This window comes from Garra rufa, chromosome 7, assembly GCF_049309525.1.
Source record: "Garra rufa chromosome 7, GarRuf1.0, whole genome shotgun sequence".
NCBI lineage: Eukaryota > Metazoa > Chordata > Actinopteri > Cypriniformes > Cyprinidae > Garra > Garra rufa.
Window position 1 is genome coordinate 6,537,722 of NC_133367.1, and position 21,830 is coordinate 6,559,551.

The following is a 21,830-nucleotide window of genomic DNA, read 5'->3' on the forward strand; positions in this document are numbered from 1 at the left end:
CAGCATGTTGGGACGGTTGCAACAGTGTGTTCCTACAGTGATAGCCATGATAAAAATTTATATATTAGCTTGACAGCATATCATTGGCATTGGATTTTGGATAGAAGGAATGATCACATGTGGCTGATTTCTTCCAGGAAGTATGAGGGGCCAATAAAGCGTTTGCAGTATGAATATTAACACTGTATCTTATTCCTGCTTGAAGTGAACTGCCCCTTGTTGCAACCGTCCCCACTCTCCCCTACTTAACGTTCTGAATGTGTAGCCTACTGTAAATGCTAAACTAAATGCTCGACATGCCACTAAAGCTTTCATTATGCTATGACTGGAATCATTCAGGGTAGTGTCATTTGTAAATCTTTTATCTTCACGCACGGGCATAAATACAATCATAAAGTCAGAACTTTATTGGCGTTTACAGTATTTGCTATATATGGTAGCAAATACTTGCATATACAGAACAAAAGCGATACATAATAAATATAAAAATTATAGCCCTAAGTCACTTTTATATCATTGCCACGACATATCACGTTCCTACAAGTTAATATGTTATGGCCACGATAATATAAAGTGAACTGATCAGCGAACCGAGCTTTGTTTTTACAGAGACAATAAAATGGCCAATTACAATAATAGCAAAAAAAAAAAAGAATAAATAATAAAAAAAATACAAAAATGTATTCTTATAATATAAAGCCTAATTTAGGAAGCTAATTATTTCTCCTGTAAGCGTACAATTTTATTGGAGGGTTTTTGTCATCAAAGTTTGAAAAACCACGGACCTACAGCATGTTCTGGATCTCTCCACACACAACGAGACATTTTAAAAACAACAAAAAAGACCTTAAAGACTTAACAAATTAAACTGTTTTGGGAAAGCCGCCTATATGCAAGCAATTCACAATCACAATTTTTTAACTTTATAAATTAAAATCAAATCTCAACATACTGGGACATCATTTTAATTTTGGGGTGAACTATACTTAACTATTACAACACAATATTACAACACATACATGTTTGACACTTCTTAATATTACTGCCAGTGATTTAATTTACTTACTGTTAGGACGATCAATATTTGGACTATGTCTGCCAGCTGCTAGAGAAGAAAATCACACACATACAGAGAAAGAGAACAGATGTTCTAGCCATTATAAAATATTTACAAAAGCATATGTGCACTGAAAAGCTGTGATTTCACAATGTTTGCAATTACTAACACAGATCAACATTAATTTAATTGGTTCTTATCTACTGTGTCAAAATTACCCTTTAACTCATATTTACTCCAATGATCTATAGGCTTGATAAAAAACTAAAATAATAAATAAATAGGCTATTGCCACATAGCAACAAAGAGAAGTGTAAAGAATCGCAAACTAAAAAAAAAAAGAGAGACCTCGCTCAGAAGATTCTTTCTGGTGTTCAATGACACGATTAAACAAATGAAAAAGCGCAGTCAAATATAATTTAATAAACTAAACGAAGTAAACAAGTCTTCTGATAGACAATATTCCATAAATACTTGATAAATCATGGATGTGGCTGCATATATTTTTATCCAATTTGATTCTTACCTGACGCCATTTGAGCACCTAAACAAACTTTGAAATCGAAAGAATAGCACTGAAAGATAAGAGCTGACCTTCGCCCCTCATAAAGAGACTGGACAAAGAGGCATTTCTAGTTCGTACCTGAAGACGCACTTTGGAGGATGTTTTGTGTCTTTGCGTAATTCAGCCAGAGGGTGGCGCTCTAATGTTGATTACAGTTTTTCTCAATTGCTTAAACACATTTCTTGAAATTATGCCTCTTATTTGCGAAACTCTAAACACAAATCCACAACTCCTAACTCAATTCCCCAAACTTCCTATATTGAGGTCAAAATGAAGCTCTCCACTCAAAACAACTCAATCTTGCTGAAAAACCAAACTTTGCTCTCAGACATGACACACAAATCCTCAAAAAAACTCACACTACAACACAGTTTTACACACTGATGAGATAAATTCAAAACAATACTACTAAAACAATAAAAAAAAACTTTTCACATGATGAACACAACAAATGTATGTATTTGCAAGTGTTTTATTTCTTACTTTACAGTAATGTACTGTAGAAAACAGAACAAAACAGCAAACAACAACAAAATAATTATTCTGCCCAACATCCTGTGTTTGGTCTGGAACAGGCCAAAGAACCTCTTCAGCATCACAGGCTAAATTAGCCCTGGCCAGGCAGCAGGGGTCAAATCCTCTTGCATGCCTAATCCAACCCTGGCACCCATCAACTAAAATATATGAGACTGCTTGTCTTCTTTCCCTTGCCCTTCCTGTCTCTTCCATGTTGTCGTTGTCGTCATCATCCTTCTCCTTCTTCTCCTCCTCTTCCTCTTTCACCTCCTACTCTTCCTCTTCAAAATTACACATTACTATAGGTGGGATATTGATTGAAAAAGACTGAATAGGATTAAAAGTTACACTTGTACTAGTGGTCTGACAAAAAAAAAAAAAATGCATTACAACGTCATTGTGAAACAGAAAAGAAAAGGAAATATGGGCACAAAGGTGAAAATAAAAATGAGAAAGCCCACTGTCAGAATTTGTAACTCCTGCGTTGTCCTCTGTCTATATATGCTTTCCAATTGAAGGTTCATGTGAGTGCGTTAAGCCAACTCACTAGCCTAGGACTTCCGAGTTCTTTCGTACTCAAAGCAAAAAAGTCAGTGAATAAAAGTCTTGAATCCAAAGTTCTTCGTTTGACTGTTTAATTATAAATCTTAAAACAAAAACTTAGGATATTTACTTTTCTAACAAATTAACTTTCAGTTTTGCATAGGTCAAAAGACTGTGTTGCTCAAAGTCCAGTGGCTTCTGACTGATTCGCGGGGTTCTATTTCTTTCATACTAAATCTAACAGCCAATCAAATTACGTTATGCTACATCACTGGTTAATTGTTTACATTCCAATTTCTATGTCTCATTTGCAACACAGGCTTTTTCTCAGATTTTACTAAATAAACTCAAAATATTATTACTTCCATAGAAATGGCTTCAACATATCCCGGTCCCTAATTGACTAGGCCTTAACATATCAATTATCAACTTAAAATTAAACAGAAGTCATTTACACGCTTACATTTAACACTTTCTTAATTTTTTTTTTTTAGCAAGAACCTTCTTCTCTTCACAGGAAAGTATTTAAAGGTAAACATTAACTGGTAAGTATTAACAACTAAATACTTCTCACAGACTATTCAACTGATAGTCTCTATTCTATTAAAGTCTTTCTCTTCTATCTTCAGTCTTCTCCCTGCAATAAACAAAGTTTATTTATGGGTCTTTGAATGATGCTGGTCTTCGTCCGAACTTCAGCACTTCTGACAATGCCTTTGGAGTCGGGCATCACCCTTATAATTCTGCCTAACATCCAGGAGTTTCTTGGCAGGAACGAATCTGCGACGAGGACAACATCTCCAACCTTGAAATTTCTCTTTAAGCCGAGCCATTTTTGTCGTTCTTGAAGAAGCGGTAGGTATTCGTGAGTCCACCTTCGCCAGAACAGATCCGCCATATATTGTATTTGTCTCCAGCGCCGGCGGGCATAGACATCATCCTTAGTGAACACACCAGGTGGAAAACTAGGCTGTGTTTTCAACGCAAGCAGATGGTTCGGCGTCAGCGGCTCGAGGTCATTGGGGTGATCTGTGTTCGTGGTTAAAGGTCTCCCATTGATGATGCTCTCAACTTCGCATAAGAGAGTGTGTAGTCCTTCATCTTCTAAGAGCTGTTGCTTCAGAACAGAGTTCAGCACTTTTCTCACTGTACGGATCTGACGCTCCCAGATACCGCCGTGGTGAGATGCAGCAGGTGGGTTAAAGATCCATTGCACACCCTTTCTCATCATGACTTCATTGATGCGAGACTGATCCAGTTTTGCCAATGCCTCACGCAGCTCTCGTTCAGCGCCGACAAAGTTGGTGCCATTGTCGGAACGAATAATTGACACTTGACCTCTTCTGGCTTGAAAGCGCCGTATGGCATTAATACATGAATCAGTGTCAAGAGAATGGGCTACTTCTATATGCACTGCCCTGACAGTTAAACATGTGAAGAGCACTCCATAACGCTTAACCTTTGCACGTCCTCTTCTGACCTCGAAAGGTCCAAAATAATCTACACCCGTGTTGGTGAAGGGTGGTTTGTCAGGGAGCAGACGGTCTTGAGGCAAATCTGCCATTTTCTGTTCTCCTGCCTTGGCATGCAGTCTTCTGCAGAGGTTGCACTCTGAAATCACGTTTCTTGCTGCTGCATTGGCTCTTGGTATCCAGTACCGTTGTCGCAATATGGCTAAGACGTGGTTCCTACCTCCATGTCCACACTCTTGATGAATGTGGTGGAGAATGAGGTTAGTTATTCTGTGCTGTTTATGCAGAATGGCAGGATGCTTAGCCTCTTCAGGCATCGCCGATCTGTTCAAACGTCCTCCTACTCTCAACACATCCTCTTGCAAGTATGGATCCAGTTTGAAGATAGAACTGTTCTTTTTCACACGGGAGCCTGCCAACTGCAAGGCTTGTATCTCTTCCTTGTAAGTTTGTTTCTGACTGTATTTAACCAGTTCAATTTCAGCTCTGGATAGATCTTTCACGGTAAGTATTCTTTTTTCTAGGGTTTTCTTGTACATCACCATTTGCTGCTCAACTATAGATCTGCATTTTTCTGGATCATTCTCATTCTGCTGCATGTTCTCCTCAAATTCTTTTCTTTTCTCGCTCAGGTGCCTCAATGTCCTTCTCAATTGCAAAATCCAGGCTGCCGCCTTTTTTAACTTATGCCAACTGGAGTAATATTCAAAGAGCTGATTCAGTGGATCTGTGCACTCGTTTGAGTTTGTGCATGTCACTGCAGCAGAGGTCTTCACCTCAACATCTTCTTCAGTCAGGTAAGGCCACTGTTCAGGTTGTTTCGGCCATTCAACTTCTTTTTGCAGGAAACTAGGCCCCTGAAACCAGCTCTGGCTTTCCATGAAGCTCTGGATCTTCAAACCTCTGGAAGCCTGATCTGCTGGGTTTTGTGAGGTGTTGACATACTTCCACTGAGAAGAGGTAGTCGCTTCTCTAATGAAAGAGACACGGTTGGCTACAAACGTCTTGAAACGAAGGGCATCATTTACAATGTACTTTAGTACTGTTGTACTATCCGTCCAGAAGACCGACTCCAACAGAGGAATTTCAAGTTCTTCTTTCAACATCCGATCGATCTTGACTGCAACCATTGCTGCTGTCAACTCCATTCTCGGGATCGTGATCTGTTTGAGTGGAGCGACTCTGGACTTTCCCATCAAGAATGATACATGTTTCTCACCCCGGTCATTTGTCAGCAAGAGATATGACACAACACCATATCCATCTTGACTAGCGTCTGAGAAAGTGTGAATTTGAGCAGCATTTGTGGGCCCAAATTCAGGGGGTTTGAAACATCTGCTAAGACGGAGTTCTGAAAGCTTGTCTAAGTCTGTCAACCACTTCCTCCATGTCCGACATTCCTTTTCATGGATCTCTTCGTCCCAACCTTTCTTCTCTTGACAGAGATCTCTTAAGATGAGCTTGATGGGTAGTAGGAGTGGTGCCAAAAAACCCATTGGGTCATACACCGAACTGACTACAGATAAAATACCCCGTCTTGTGCATGGCTTGTCCGGCAGATTTATTTTGTACCTGAAGCTGTCAGAACTTGTGCACCACTGCATACCTAATGCCCGTTCCACTGGTAACTCATCATGCTCCAAAACAAGATCTTTGACTTTAGCTGCTCGTTCGTGGTCAGGAATGGAGCCCAGCAGGGCTCTGCTGTTGCTGACCCACTTGGTTAAATGGAAGCCACCACTGGCGCACAACGTCATCAGCTCCCTCACAAGAGCAACGGCTTTATCTTCTGTGGCTACTGACTTTAAGCAGTCATCCACATAGAAGTTCTTGAGGACTGTCTGTGTGGCTTCTGGGGTACTATTTGATGCTGCATCTTCCGCTGTTCTTCTTAATGCATATGACGCACAACTAGGAGATGATGTAGCACCGAACAAGTGCACACACATTCTGTACTCTTCTGCTTCCACATTCAGATTACCACCTGGCCACCAGAGAAAGCGTAACATATCCGCGTCAGTGTCTGGAATCCGCACCTGGTAAAACATGGACTCTATATCCGCCATCATGGCTACAGGCTCCTGTCTGAATCTCAACAATACTCCGATAAGAGTGTTAGTTAAGTCAGGCCCCTGCAACAACTGGTCATTTAGCGACACACCTTGGTAAGTTGCCGCACAGTCAAAGACGACTCTGAGTTTCCTCTTTTTTGGATGGTAAACTCCATGGTGTGGAATGAACCATACTCTTCCATCACTGCGAATCAATTGTTCTTTTGGAATCCTTACTGCGTAGCCCTTTTCCAGTATGTTGTCCATAAAAGCCTTGTACTCTTGAAAGAAATCTGTATTCTTACTGAACTTCCTCTTCAAAGAGTTAAGCCTCTGTTCAGCAATACCACGGTTGCATGGCATCTTCACCTTGTCCTCCTTCAAAGGCAACTTAATGCAGAAGTGACCATCAATGAGCTGAGCTGATGTTGTCACCGTATGCATGAACTGTTTGTCATGTTGCGACTGTTCTCGTCTGTCGTCGCATCTTCTTTCTGGAAAATCTGCATTGTAGTGCTTCATCAGCATGTCTTCAACGCTTATAACCGAGATACGATTGACAAGGAAACTTTGTCTTTTGTCATCATCTAATTCCTTTTCTTGGCATCTGCTGATTGGCCCATTGACAACCCAGCCAAGAGCTGTCTTAACAGCATATGGCCCGTTGTTCTGGCTATTAATAATCTCCCATGGCTCCATGGCTTTGTATGCGTTGACACCGATGAGCAGACCAACTTCTGATTCAAATGTTGGGAGATGGACTCGACTCAGGTAAGACCACTTCTCCAAATCTTTTTTCTGTGGGATGTTGGCCTTTTTTGCAGGTATATCTGGCTGAGTATACACAGTGGGAAGCTGAATGTAATCTTGCTCCTCTAAGCCACACACCTCCAGATCTGTAAGTTCATAGCTATTCACTTTCTGTTCTTGTGATAGAGTACGAAGCAGGAGCTCTGTCTTTCTGCCCCGTATATTCAACTTCTTTGCCAACTCTTCAGTGCAGAAAGTCGCTGTACTTCCTTGATCCAGGAAAGCATAGGTCTTGATTATCTTTGTGTCTTTCTTGTGTTTTATCTGCACAGGTACAATGGGAAGAATACGCTCACTGTTCCCGGCCCCAGTATGGTCACCTTTTCTGCATCCTGCAGACACAAGAGCACTTGTGACTTCACTCGTGCTTTGTGACCTGTCGTCTGCACTGTTGTTCTTCGATGAAGCATCTTCCTTAACAACATGCAAGATAGCTGGGTGCTTGAATGAACAATCTGGACAAGATGTCTTTTTTCTACAGTCCTTGGACATATGACCTGCTGTCAGACACCCAAAACAAAGGCCGTTCTTTTTCAAGAACTGAATTCTTTCTTTCAGAGGCTGCTCTCGAATCTTGTTGCACGCACTCAGTGCATGGTTCTTCTGACAGTAAAGACAAGGACTTTGAAATACACTTGTTGACTTGGCTGCAAAAGGTTTCTTTTCAGGTTGGCTTTTACTGACATTATTTTCGGTAGTAGACACATTCACAGCAAAGCTACTTCTTTTAAACTCACTTTTTCTAATGCTTGGTTGCTTTAAGCTGTTCCGACTACTTGAAGTGGAGTCCAGGATATCTCCAAACAGCGGGTCATTGGCTACCTTTGCTTGTCGGTACACATATTCCACTAAATCAGGAAACCTGGCTCTTTTTCTTGTTCTTTCTTGAATGTCATAAGCATAACTTCTCCATCTTTCTTTCAGTTTGAATGGAAGTTTGGATAAAATGGACTTCATATTGGTAGGATTGTTCATTTCGTCCATGTAATCCACATCATTTATTGTGTTACAACATCCAACCAAGAACAAAGCAAAAGCATTCAATCCTTTTCTGTCTTCTGGCTTAATCTGAGGCCATTCCATAGCCTTCTTGATGTAAGCTGTAGCGATGGTCATTTCATCTCCATAGTGACGATCAAGCAGTTCCCTGGCTTCTTTATAAGCTCTGTCGGGTTTCATATGCTCACAGCTCCGAATGAGATCAAGTGGCTCTCCACTCGTGAACTGTTCAAGATAGTACAGTCCGTCCTGTTGACTGTCTGTCTTACTGTCGATAGCATGCTCGAAAGCCCTTATAAAAGATCTGTAAGTCAGAGGATCTCCTGTAAATGTGGATATGTCTCTTTGAGGGAGTTGAGACAAATTCTGTTGTTTAATGAGCATCTCAGTGACTTCATTTTGACGCTGTAGCACTTCGTGCAGGCTATCTGTAGAAAAATCAGTGTGATCATGCTGATTAAGATGTGGCGTGCTGCTGACAGCATCAAACCTTGACGATGACTTTCTTCTATCTGAAGCGCCAACTTCAGTGGCTGGCTCTGGATTGAATGTAAGGGATGTCTTACCAGCTCCACGACACACATGATCATCTACCTCGTGTTTTTCTTGTCTACAGATCAGGGGTTCAAATCTGGGTCCTGAAGGTAGCTCTGATAAATCACGTTTAGATTCATGAAAATCTTCAAATTCTTCGTACACCTTCAGTTTGGCGTCTGAAGCAGCAAGCTCAGTTTCAAGCTCCAATTGCTCTTTTCTAATTCTCAAGCGAGTTTCTTCCTGTTCTATTGCTTCTCTCTTTTTTATTGCTGCAGCTTTTGCTAACAGTGCTTCACGTTTAGCTTTAATTCTCAGTATTGCAGAAGTAGTACTGGAAGTCCGGCTTACCACGGAGTTAGCTCTGGATACACTTTCATGTGGCCTAATATCATCTTCCTCATCTTTTAGGACATCTGCAATCCATTTGTTTGTGTCTTCTATAAACTGCTGAAATTCCGAAAATCTGTTCTCATAAGCCTCTTGATCCGCTTTCTTATCATCTTCATCTATTAACTCACACAACTCTTCATTAATCCGTTCGTACTGTTTTAAGAATCTTTCGAACCGTAGCAATTCTTCATCTTTAATGAAATTAACATTGTGTTCATTTTCCTTCAATTTGGCTAAATCATTCTTCTGTTTGGTTATTTGTGCCAACTTTCCCTTGCGTTCTCCTTTGAGCCTGCGTATTTTCTCCTCTACAGCCTTTTCTGTGGGCTTTGGCGCCCTCTTTTGGTCAACACACGCAGCTGCGCTTTCATCTGCCATGTTACTTTATACTCTTTACGGAAAACTATCACAATTCTCAGCTTCTAATCTTCTTATAAACACTCGTTTAAAAGAGTCACTGATGTGCAGGATTTATCTGTCAAGTTCTATTACTTTCAGGATGCAATATCCAGTGACACTATCACTTTTAGACGATGGCTAATAGAGTCATGAAGAAAATATCAGACCTGTTCCAGGGAATGTCTCATTTAGCCGACGACTATCTCTCTAGGTAAGCTACCTCTGGCTTTCTTTTGCTGCCACGTAGTCTCTGTCCGTATTTGTTAGCAGCCGCAAGCAGGTTTCCCTCAGATCGGCCCGTTCGATCAACGCTCCCTCGCCGACATAACGAGCGTCTCTTTTCTTCAGTGATCTTCTCACGCGGCTCTTCTTTCGACTTCGTCGAACAATCTTCCGAATTCACTCGATATTTGACAATGTCGAGCAGTCTTTTGACTTTAATGTGAGTGCGTTAAGCCAACTCACTAGCCTAGGACTTCCGAGTTCTTTCGTACTCAAAGCAAAAAAGTCAGTGAATAAAAGTCTTGAATCCAAAGTTCTTCGTTTGACTGTTTAATTATAAATCTTAAAACAAAAACTTAGGATATTTACTTTTCTAACAAATTAACTTTCAGTTTTGCATAGGTCAAAAGACTGTGTTGCTCAAAGTCCAGTGGCTTCTGACTGATTCGCGGGGTTCTATTTCTTTCATACTAAATCTAACAGCCAATCAAATTACGTTATGCTACATCACTGGTTAATTGTTTACATTCCAATTTCTATGTCTCATTTGCAACACAGGCTTTTTCTCAGATTTTACTAAATAAACTCAAAATATTATTACTTCCATAGAAATGGCTTCAACAGTTCATGAAATGTACCTTTGAGCTTTTTCAGAGAACTGCTTTATCATTGGTTGATCTATATTATTCTTCATTAGTGAAAGTCAAGATTCACTTGAATAATTCATGGCAAATTTACAAAAAGTCTAATAGAAATGTGTAGAATATATGATTGACAGTTTATGACAACTAGATCAAAAATTTTGCATTTACAGTAGGTAATGACTTATACGATGAGCTAATGACTTGATGTTTTGAGGGGTAAGACTATTGCACAGAGAAATATATAATACATTTTGAGCAACATGACAATAGCAACTGATAATGTAGGAAACCGCAGACAAATGTATATAATCAGTTGTATGAATGTGCCAAAGCAATCACAACTTGATCAGAAGAAAGAGATGCTTTTTATGATGTGCACAAGAGACTAGATGATGTGGATGTTGAACAAGTAGTTTTGGCAATTTCATTTCTGATCTGAGAAATGCACCAAAGTGACTGAGAAACACTGTAAGCTGACTTTGGCTCTTTTATCTCCATTGAAGATTCTGATTAGTGTGTGCTAAATTTTGACTCCTAGTGTTTCCAGTTGGGTAATTGTGTGCTAATTGAGCTCAAACTTCGCAGACTTGAGTGAACAATATTGAATGCTTGTGCTTTCTAAATGACCACATGGTGTAAGCACTGAGAAATGTAGGGATTTGTGTGTAGAGTTTTGCAGTAACAGTTCACCAAATATAACTCATGTGTCAAAGCAGGGAATAGTGTTTAATGTTTAGGGAAATGGGTGTGCTTTTTGAGAAATGGCGTTATAGTTTTGAAATTTTAGTTCAAAAGACTGGTTATAGTGTTTTAGCAATTGAGAAAAACTGTAATAGGATCTAAGTATACACGCAAAAAATGGTATTATTATATTCTGTCTTTATACTCTGTGGAAAAGCATTCAGTTTTTCATTGTATTTTGTACATTATACTTGTAGGCTACACCTGAGAATTAATGACTTGAACTTGAGGCTTGAAGAACCTGGGTAAAATAATAATGTAACATTCATTTTCTATTTAATTTATTACTTTGTACAAAATTACATTTCTAAACTCCATCCGAACAGGTTCACGTTTCATAAATATATACAAACACACTGAAAAAAATGATTCATTGAATTTACTAAATTTTTTTAAGGTAAGTGGTTGCAATCAATTGATTTGATCTAAATTTAAACAAACACATTTATTTGGATTTAAACAATTTTATTTAGTTAACTTAGCATTTAAAAAAATAGTAATTTCAGCCCAATTTAAATATGCTACTTCCTCTTAATTTATTTAATTGTTTCTGAAGAAAAAATATTCATTGAATTTACTCAAATTTTTTAAGGTAAGTGGTTGCAATCAATTTATTTTAGCTACATTTAAATAACCACATTTTGTTGACTAAATTTCAAAATTGTTTTAATCACTTACCTTAAAAAAAAATCCTTTTCTTAAGGAGAGGTTCTTAAATGGCTTTGCAAATACACACAACAAGTTTAATGTTTTGAATTTATTTTTAATTTCATCAAATGTAAATTCAGTAACAGTTTCTTTGTATATACAACAAGTGTTTGGAAAACAAGTGCTTACTTAACGTTGCACATTCACAAAATAAAAATTAACAAAAATTCACAGGTGAAAGAGTGTTGAGTTGTTGAGTGCGGACTTGGAATTGCAAAATTAATAAAAAATATGTGGAAACAGGCAACAGTATATAGTGATTAAACAGTATATTGTATTTTTTCAATAGTGAATAAAACAATAGTGCTAAAACTGTTCATATGTCATGCAACAAACTGCAATTTGTAATGGATTTTACAGGTATGCCCATGGTGATGTGTTGTGGGTCTTTCAAGGAGTCATCTCTTTGACTGTCCTATATTTAAATAAAAAGAAACTGTTATTAGTAGGGTTGGGTATCAACTGATATTTACCAGCCAATATGCACAAAAACAAATCAGTATGTCATCATAAACAGCTGTTTTTTTTAAGTTAAAGTGAAAGGAAGCAGATGAGAAAGAAAACTGACAAATCTATTTGTATATCTCCCACATGTTGTTCCTAATCTGCAAATGGAACACAAATTCAGATATTTTTAATGAGATCTGTGAGCTTTCTAACCCTGCATAGACAGCAACGCAACTCAACTGAAATGTTCTTAGGCCAAGAAACACATTAAAGATATTGGTAAAATAGTCCATGTGACATCAGTGCATCAGTGCTACGAGAATACTTGTGCGCAAAGAAAACAAAAATACAGACTCCTCCGCGCCACCATCTGCCATTCATGAGAGTACCATGACACAAGTGTTTGGTGTTGCTGACATGAACATGCATGGGCTGAACCATGTTTATAAGCAAAGAAAAACACACGCATATGTCATTGTAGTCTTGACAATGGAGGCAGGAAGAAGAATTGTTGAATAAAGTTATTTTTGTTTTCTTTGCACATTAAAATTATTCTTTAGCTCTGTAAAGATACGGTTGAACCACTTGTAGGGGCTAAGCCTATTGCTTGAAGTCCCTGAGATGTTATTAGACAGGCACCCAGATGACGCACCTATTCCTTAACACGGTGACGTGTAAATGCAATGAACAGTCTTACTTGTTTTCCGTTGATGTTCGTATTTATTACAGTTGCAAACTCCAATAGTTTACAGGTTTACTTCAAATGAGTTTCTGTTGGTATACATTAAATACGGCCACGTATTGTGGCTTACACACCGACACACAAACCGTCACGTTAGAGCGTAAGTGAATACGTGTGGTCAAAACTGTTTGTGCTCCCACCGTCTAGCAACACCTGCTACCTGAATATTCGTTCCCACTTATAAAACCTATTTGCAGAGCACCACCTAGTGGAACGATAAACAATTGCCAGATGGCTACTACATCCCGGCCCCTAATTGTATACAATTGTAACAATTCCCAAATATAATATTAAGGAGCCATAAAGGAACATTAAACAATAGTGGGTGCACATACACAATATATAAAGTACATGATAACCCAGTGAGGACACTTTAATAAAGAAATATGCTAAACTGACTCATGCAGTAAGCAAAGTTTAGTCACAGGCCGTTCTATGATGCTACTTTTTGTCTGAAGCCGCACTGAACGCACAATCCTTTTTTTGTCATGAAATGCTTCCAACACTCTTGCGAGAGGCCATGAGCTTCGTGGTGCTGTAGGATCCATAATGATCACAATATCCCCTGGCTTGAGATTTTGTCTCTGTTCATTCCATTTCTGCCTCTCTTGCAGTAGTGGCAGGTATTCCCGAATCCAACGCTTCCAAAAAAGGTCAGATATGTACTGAACTTGCCTCCATCGCTTTCTGATGTACAAGTCATGGTGTTCAAACAATCCTGGTGGTAGAGACGGCATTCCTTTCATGAGCAGGATATGATTAGGTGTTAGGGGTTCTAGATCATTTGGATCATCCGATAACTTGGTGATGGGACGGTCGTTTAAAATGGCTTCAACTTCACATATTACTGTGTGGAGTCCATCATCATCCAATCTTTGTTGATGCAGAACTGAACTGAGAATTCTTCTTACCATGCGAATCATACGCTCCCAAACACCACCATAGTGTGACCCTGTGGGAGGATTGAAGCTCCACTTAATGCCCTTTTGTTGTAGCATTCCTTCAATGTTTGCCTGATTCAAGGCTAAAAGTGCCTCTCTGAGTTCCTTCTCTGCTCCTTTAAAGTTGGTACCATTGTCGGATTGTAAATGAACAACTTGCCCTCTCCTGCAGACAAACCGACGTATTACGTTAATGCATGCATCTGTATTCAATGAATTGGCTATTTCAAGATGGACTGCTCTACTAGACATGCAGGTAAATATCACACCATATCGCTTGTCTGTGCCTCGTCCTTTCTTCACTTCTATAGGTCCAAAATAATCGACCCCTACATTGGTGAACGGTGGTTTGTCTGGAAGAATCCTCTCCATGGGCAAGTCTGCCATCTTCTGCATCATCATCCGACCATTTTGTCTTCTGCAGAAACAACATTCAGACATGATCTTTCTCACTGCTGAATTAGCGCCTGTGATCCAATATTTCCTTCGTAATGTTGACAGTATGTGGTTTCGACCACTATGACCAAGCCGTTTATGAATATCTTGGAGAAGGAGAGTAGCTATATGTTGGTCTTTAGACAAGATCAGTGGATGCTTAACTTCCTCTGGTAGTGAACCTCTGGATAGTCGCCCACCGACTCTTAAGAGTCCGTTATCCAGGCATGGATCCAATTTGTACAGAATGCTTTGCTTACTCACAGTTCTTTTCCCAGCTGACAGGGTAGCAAGTTCCTCACTAAATCTTTGCTGCTGACAAAAGCGTATTATGGCAAGCTCTGCCTCACTTATGTCTTCCATGGACAATGTGCACCTTTCATGCAATGGAACACTGTGCGTATTTACATTAGAAGTCTCAGACTCTCTCCTCTTAAGAGACCGGTCCTGAAGCATTCTTTTATACTTAAGAAACCAAGCTACTGCTACCTTCAGTCTCCTCCAATCTGAGAAATATGCAATCAAGCGGCTGGTGCTATCTGATGGGTCAGTTACACTAACCGCATTCACTAGAGCTTCCCTTTTGATCTCCGGGTCATCGGTTTTGATCACCAAATCCGCCCTATCAGCTGGCCAATCCTCTTCTACCTTATGCAGGAACCTTGGACCTTCTATCCACCTATTGTGATCAATAAAGTCTGCGACCCTCAGTCCTCTGGATGCATCGTCCGCTGGGTTTTCCTTGGAGCGGACGTACCGCCATTGTAAAGTTGTTGTTGCTTCTCGTATTGTTGTGACCCTATTAGCCACAAAGGTATGAAAACGTTTGTTCTCGTTGTTTATGTACTTAAGCACCGATGTGCTATCTGTCCAAAATATTGATTCTTCCAACGGAATTTGCAGCTCTGCCTTCAACATCAGATCCATACGAACAGCAAGAACTGCAGCTGTCAACTCTAGGCGGGGAATGGTGACAGTCTTTAGAGGTGTAACTCTGGCTTTGCCTATCACAAATGCAACATGGATGGCATTTTTGCTATTTTGCATCCTGAGATAAGTAACTGCCCCATATCCTAACTCGCTAGCATCTGAAAAATGATGAAGCTGGGCATGTATGGCAGCTCCAAAATCTTTAGGCTTGATGCATCTACTAATTTGAAAGTTAGACAGCATTTCCAGCTCTTCTATCCATCTAGTCCAACAGTGCAATAGCTCTTGAGGTACTGCTTCATCCCATCCATAATTTCTTCTGCACAATTCTTGCAGCATTATCTTCGCAGGTAGTAGAATGGGTGCAAGAAAACCAAGTGGATCGTACACTGAACTAGAGACAGATAACATTCCACGTCTAGTGCAAGACCTTTGGCAATCTACCATTTTGAATGTAAATGTGTCCTCCTGAACACACCACTGCAATCCAAGGGCCCTTTCCATGGGAAGTTCATCCCGGTCCATGTCAAGTTCCTTCACACTTTTAGCTCTATGTTCCTGTGGCATGGCTTGCAGTACAGAGCAACTGTTGCTTACCCATTTTGTCAAGGTAAATCCTCCCTTTTGACAAAGCATGGTCAGATGTTTGATCATCAATACAGCTTCTTTCTCGGATTCCACGCTCTTTAAGCAGTCATCTACGTAGAAGTTTTCTTTGACAATTTGTGCAATCTCTGTTGGAAACTCAGCCTGGTTGTCATCAGCTGTTTTCCTCAGCGCAAAGATGGCACAACTTGGAGATGATACGGCACCAAACAGGTGGACTGTCATGCGAAACTCTGACACATCCTTCATGAGATCTCCATCAGGCCACCACAGGAACCGCAGAAAGTCTCTGTCCTCCTCTGGAACTTTAACTTGATAGTACATTGCTTGCACATCGCCCATGAATGCCACAAATTCTTGCCGAAACCTCAGGAGGACTCCAATCAGTGTGTTATTAAAATTAGGACCTTGCAAGAGCTGTTCATTTAATGATGTTCCTTTAAATGACGCAGAACAATCAAACACCACTCGTAGACTTTGCTTCCTGGGATGGTATACTCCGTGGTGAGGAATGTACCAAACTTTGCCGCTACTTCCACTTAGCTGCTGGGTAGGTACTTTCTCTGCGTAACCTTTTAGTAACATTTCGTTGACGTTATTACTGTACTCCTTGAAGAGGTGTTCATTCTGCAGGAACTTTCGTTTTAAACTTGTTAGCCTTTGTTTTGCAACAGAAAAGTTATTGGGCAGACGCACATCTTTCTTAAAAGGCAGCTTCAGTTGATAATGGTTGTCCTTGAGAGTTATAGACCTTTCCACAATATCCATGAACTTCTTGTCTTCCCTTGATAGCCCTTTCTCTTCTGTGACTCTTTCATTAAATTCATGATTATACTGATTATTCAGCATTTCCTCCAGCTTACGTACTGAAATCCTGTTAACTACAGCTGACCTACATTCAACGTTTGGACAGGAGTCCTCTCCATGCGCGAGGCCATTAATGACCCATCCCAGCACTGTTCTTATAGCATATGGGCCATTCCCATGGCTATTGATAACCTCCCAAGGCTCCAACAACCTTGGCGCGTTGCTTCCAATCAACAGGTCAACATTAGCTTCTATCTTGGGAGATGTTAGACCTGATAAGTATCGCCATTTTGCCAGGGTTTCAGCAGTCACAATGTTATCTGTATTTACAGGCATTTTCTTTTGTGTTAGAGTTTGAGGAAGTTTATGGAAGACATTGCCATTAATACCAGACACTTCCAATCCTGTGAGTGAATATGCTGGCACCACCCTTTCTTGCCCCATGGTGCATAAGAGAAACTGGGTTCGTTTCCCAGTAAAGTGAAGCTTTTGCATGAGCTGTTCAGAGCAAAAAGTGGCAGAACTGCCAGGATCCAGGAATGCATATGTCAGTATTACCTGGTTGGATTTGGTACACTTAACTTGAACTGGCAAGATGGATAACAGACACTGATCCTTTCTGGCCCCTGTATGTCCACAAGTCTCAGCAGATGATGCAAGTGAGTTTGATTTAATGTCATTGTCGAATTGCGTAGAGGTACTTACTGTGGTCTTAGCAGCATGCTCTTTGTGTGCGCTGGCTATGTTGCTCTTGTTAATATGAAGTACAGTAGGATGGCTTTGGCTGCATGTTTTACAGATTAAACGATTCTCACAGTCCCGACTCATGTGTGAGGTACTCAAGCAGCCAAAGCAAAGATGTTTCTCCTTCAAAAAATTAATCTTGTCTCTGTGTTTCTTGTGTTTAAACTGTTGACAATGTTCTAATGAATGACTCTGAGAACAGTATACACAGGATGAAACAAATGCAGAGTTATGCCTAGATGAAACAGTCCTCAATCCTGTGTTACACTCAACTTTCACAGGTGCAATGGTAGTAGCAAAGCTTTTTCCTTTAGTTCTTTGTTCTGGAGGTAATCGTGGCCTATTAACAACTCTTTGTCCAGTTGTTCCAGATGGTGAGTCGCTAATATTTCCATACAATGGATCAGACAGAATTTGAACATTTCTTTCTATAACTTTCACCAAGTCTTTGACCAGAGCTCTGTTTCCTGTTGTTTCCAGTAAGTCATGTGCAGCAATCCTCCATTGTTCTCGAAGTTTAAATGGCAGCTTTAAGACAATTGCTCGTATGTTGCTTGGCATATCCAGCTCATGTATATATTGAAGTTCCTCCATAACATTGCAGCAGCCTCGCAAAAAGAGGGAGTAAGTCTGCAAAGCATTAACATCTTCATTCTTTATTGGAGCCCAGGATAAAGCCTTTTCAATGTACGCCATAGCAATCTTGTACTTACAGCCAAAGTGTTCCTGTACCAGCTGTTTTGCTTTATCATAGCCTAACTCAGGTGTCATATATAAACAACTACGAACAAGCTCCCTTGGTTGCCCCCTAGTAAACTGTTCCAAGTAGTACAGGCAGTCACTCTTGCTAGCCTTCTCTTCCACTCCTTGTTCAAAGGCCCTCATGAAGGAGACATATTGGAGGGGATCTCCATCGAACAAAGGGATATTTCTTGCTGGAAGGGATAATAGACGCTGTTGTTGAACAAGTGATGTCATGTCATTCTGCCTTTGCACCACTGAACCAGGTCCTCCTGTACGCCTTTGATTCATATTTGGCACGTTAAGTTGAGGGGATTGCTGATGTATATCTGTGGCAAGTCGAGTTATTTGCCTATTTGCACCAGAATTCTCCTTTGGTCTAGTAGTGAGCTGTTGACTAACTTGATGTAGGACGCCGGCTGAGGTTGGATGAGTTGTTAATGATGTCCACTCCTGGGTTTGTTGTGATTTACTTTGAGGTGCACAGTTAAATTCACTTGCCTCTGGATCCAGTTTGAGTGGAAGTGCTCGACTTCTCATTTCTTTCTCAAAATAAGAATTCATAGCATCAAGTGAATTATCGCGGCATAAATTATCAGAAGCTTCGAGCACAGACAGTCTAGCAGCGGATTCAGCTAACATAGTATCCAACTCCTGTTGCTCTAATTTTCTCCTTATCTGCTGCTCTTGCTCTTCCAGTGCATGCTTTTCCTTTAAAGCTGCTATACGAGCAAGCACTGCAGCCCTTTCTGCTTGTGCTTTAATTCGTATGGAAGAAGTAGTGCTTGATTTACTACCCACACTTTTCCCTGAACGTTTACTGGTTGCATTTGAAACACTATCCTCTGGATTAATACCATCACCAAACTGGCTACCAGCAGCACTAACGCTCACATTTTGACCAGTATTTGATAACCACAATTGCACCTTAGAAATGAGATCATTATTAACAATCATTTTGGCTTTAAACCACACATCATGCTTTTCTTGTTCAGTATCAGGTAACATACCCATCACAGATTCATGAACACACTTTGATTCATCACATACCTTAACAAGATCATCAAATACGCATTGAACTTGTACGGCATTTCCCTTTTCAATCAAACCATTCAACAGATTTCTTAGACTGGCTGCCTTATTCAGCTTAGTTTTCCTTTCATTTTGCAAACGTTCCAGTTTTTCAGCAAATGCTTTAGCAGTTAATTTTACAACACGTTTCTCTTTAAAGGTTTGCGCATCATTATTATGTTCAATAGTGTTCGCTTCAACGGATGGCTTGTCAAGCCTGTCCATCGTTTCAATCGTCTCCATAACCCAATTCACGCTGAGCTCGCAACGCAGTAAGCAGAGTTCACAGCAAAGTACGACGTTAATTACCCGCCCCTTATGTCACCAATGCATTGGATTTTGCCCCGCGATTTGTGTACACACAGATTGAATGGCCATTCATTCCCTTGTAGCGCTACACATACCTTGCGTTGGGCGCCGTAAATCCAGCGAATATGTAGACCCTCAGCGTAGAACTCGCGTCGTACTGTGCTGATGAATGGCGTAGTAATCCAAATACGCATGAAGTAATTTCCAAAACGTAGAACACATACGCCGTAGCAGACTCAGTATGCCGATATCCTTGTGACTTCCATTCAGACACGACCAGCTTGAATCTTCCTCTGTTTGGCGTAGCTCCTCACAAGTCGACAACACGAAGCTACAGTTTTGACTTAGATGTAGGGGCTAAGCCTATTGCTTGAAGTCCCTGAGATGTTATTAGACAGGCACCCAGATGACGCACCTATTCCTTAACACGGTGACGTGTAAATGCAATGAACAGTCTTACTTGTTTTCCGTTGATGTTCGTATTTATTACAGTTGCAAACTCCAATAGTTTACAGGTTTACTTCAAATGAGTTTCTGTTGGTATACATTAAATACGGCCACGTATTGTGGCTTACACACCGACACACAAACCGTCACGTTAGAGCGTAAGTGAATACGTGTGGTCAAAACTGTTTGTGCTCCCACCGTCTAGCAACACCTGCTACCTGAATATTCGTTCCCACTTATAAAACCTATTTGCAGAGCACCACCTAGTGGAACGATAAACAATTGCCAGATGGCTACTACATCACTGATGTCACATAAATGGTTACACTTATGTCCTTAGTACGTTTTTGGGCCAGTTATATTGTTGCCTATGCAAGTCCAGAAACCTCTCAGATTTCATTAAAAAAAAATTTTTAATTTTTTTTGGTTCTGAAGATAAACTAAGGTCTTCTGGGTTTGGAAAGACATGAGGGTGAGTAATTAACGACATAATTTTCATTTTTTGGGCAACTATAACCCTTTTAGTATTTGAAATTTAAGTAGAATTTAAATTCAAGCAGAGACATTTTTGTCTGGACACTGTATTTGACATCACTGTGTTAAATAATAATACATATGGGAAAGGAAAAGACACTTGATAAATGAATACATACCTCCTGTAAAATGCCGAAATATTTGACCATTTTCCTCCCAGTAAGACCTCCTTTCTGGAAAACAGCAGTGATCTGTGGAACATAACATATTACATTATATGATATATTTCATTAAAGTCAACTGTTTATTGTAAAATGCTTTAATACTAAAAATACTTACTGTGCATATTGCTGGAATAATACAACTTCAGGAAAGTGGCGAACCTGGAAACTTCCTTTGGCATCAAGGAAATGGTATGTGTCCTAGTCACAGGAACATGCAGAGAGTCCCTCAAATGAAAGTAAAAACACAATAATTATTATTGCTAGTTTAAAACAGTTTACATGCTGCACCATTAAAGCTAGCAAAAAGGGGCATGTTCACATGATTACAATTGTGAACACTAAAAACATTCAGAAATCCAATGTTATATTGTGAGATTTACTGATAGGAACTAACTGGAAATTCCCCTCATAACTTCATGCCTTCGTCCATATTTTTGATTTCCCGGAACTTTCTATTACAAGGCATAGTTATTTGGAGTTGTGATGGTGTCCAGTATGAACGAAACACATCTAACGTAACACCACAAATAAAGTTTGCGTCTGTGGAAACAATTCTACAGTACAAACACGCAGTTAAGGATACGATCTGCCCATCATTGCTTTAAATGCAATAGTTGCCACAGAAGTTAATAATTTTTTTCGGTATCACGCAAGCACTACCTTACCTTCAGCCAAAACAAACTGCTCTTGAACAAACAAGTTAAGGACATTAAAGATGACCCGTCCAAAAGAATTTAACGTTATATGTCATGTTTAACCACATTAGAAGCCGGCAGATTCCCGAAGGACTGGCTGTGGTAACGTTGTAACTTAGGCGGGAACACCAATAACTTTACCGGCCTGAGCATCTCCGAAAGCGCTTAAGCATTTAAATAGACGCTATCATTTCAAATAAACGGCGTATTTTAGGCTTATACAACTACATTTTCATACAAAAATATCTTAAAAGTACATTCTGTCACATAAAAAAGTATTATTTGTGTTATTTGTGTAAGTTATATGTGACCGTCCGTTGGTCGCTGTGGAATTTCTCCCAAAGACTCATTTTGCAGATATTATTTATACAGCGAACAAACTATTTACTGTAATAAACAGTGCTACACTACATTATTACTCACATAAATATTACTCACCGTGTAAATCGACCTAGTGATGAAAACTCCGGGTCCGGAATGAAAAGTTCCCACCGTGAACCTGACTGAGTCGTGACTGGAAACTCCTTTTGGCGCCAGGGAGAATGTGCATTTGTGCGCATGCA

At 39.9% G+C, this 21,830-nt stretch overlaps 1 long non-coding RNA gene across 1 annotated transcript; it reads right to left on the minus strand.

Annotated features, from left to right (window-relative positions):
• Nucleotides 1–11,841: 11,841 nt before the first annotated feature.
• Nucleotides 11,842–21,334, minus strand: LOC141338697 (uncharacterized). Its single transcript, XR_012355868.1, has 3 exons — nucleotides 20,688–21,334; nucleotides 20,528–20,599; nucleotides 11,842–12,069 (listed from the first exon to the last, which is right to left on the minus strand). It is a non-coding gene; the product is annotated as an uncharacterized lncRNA (long non-coding RNA).
• Between the last annotated feature and the right edge of the window lie 496 nt (nucleotides 21,335–21,830).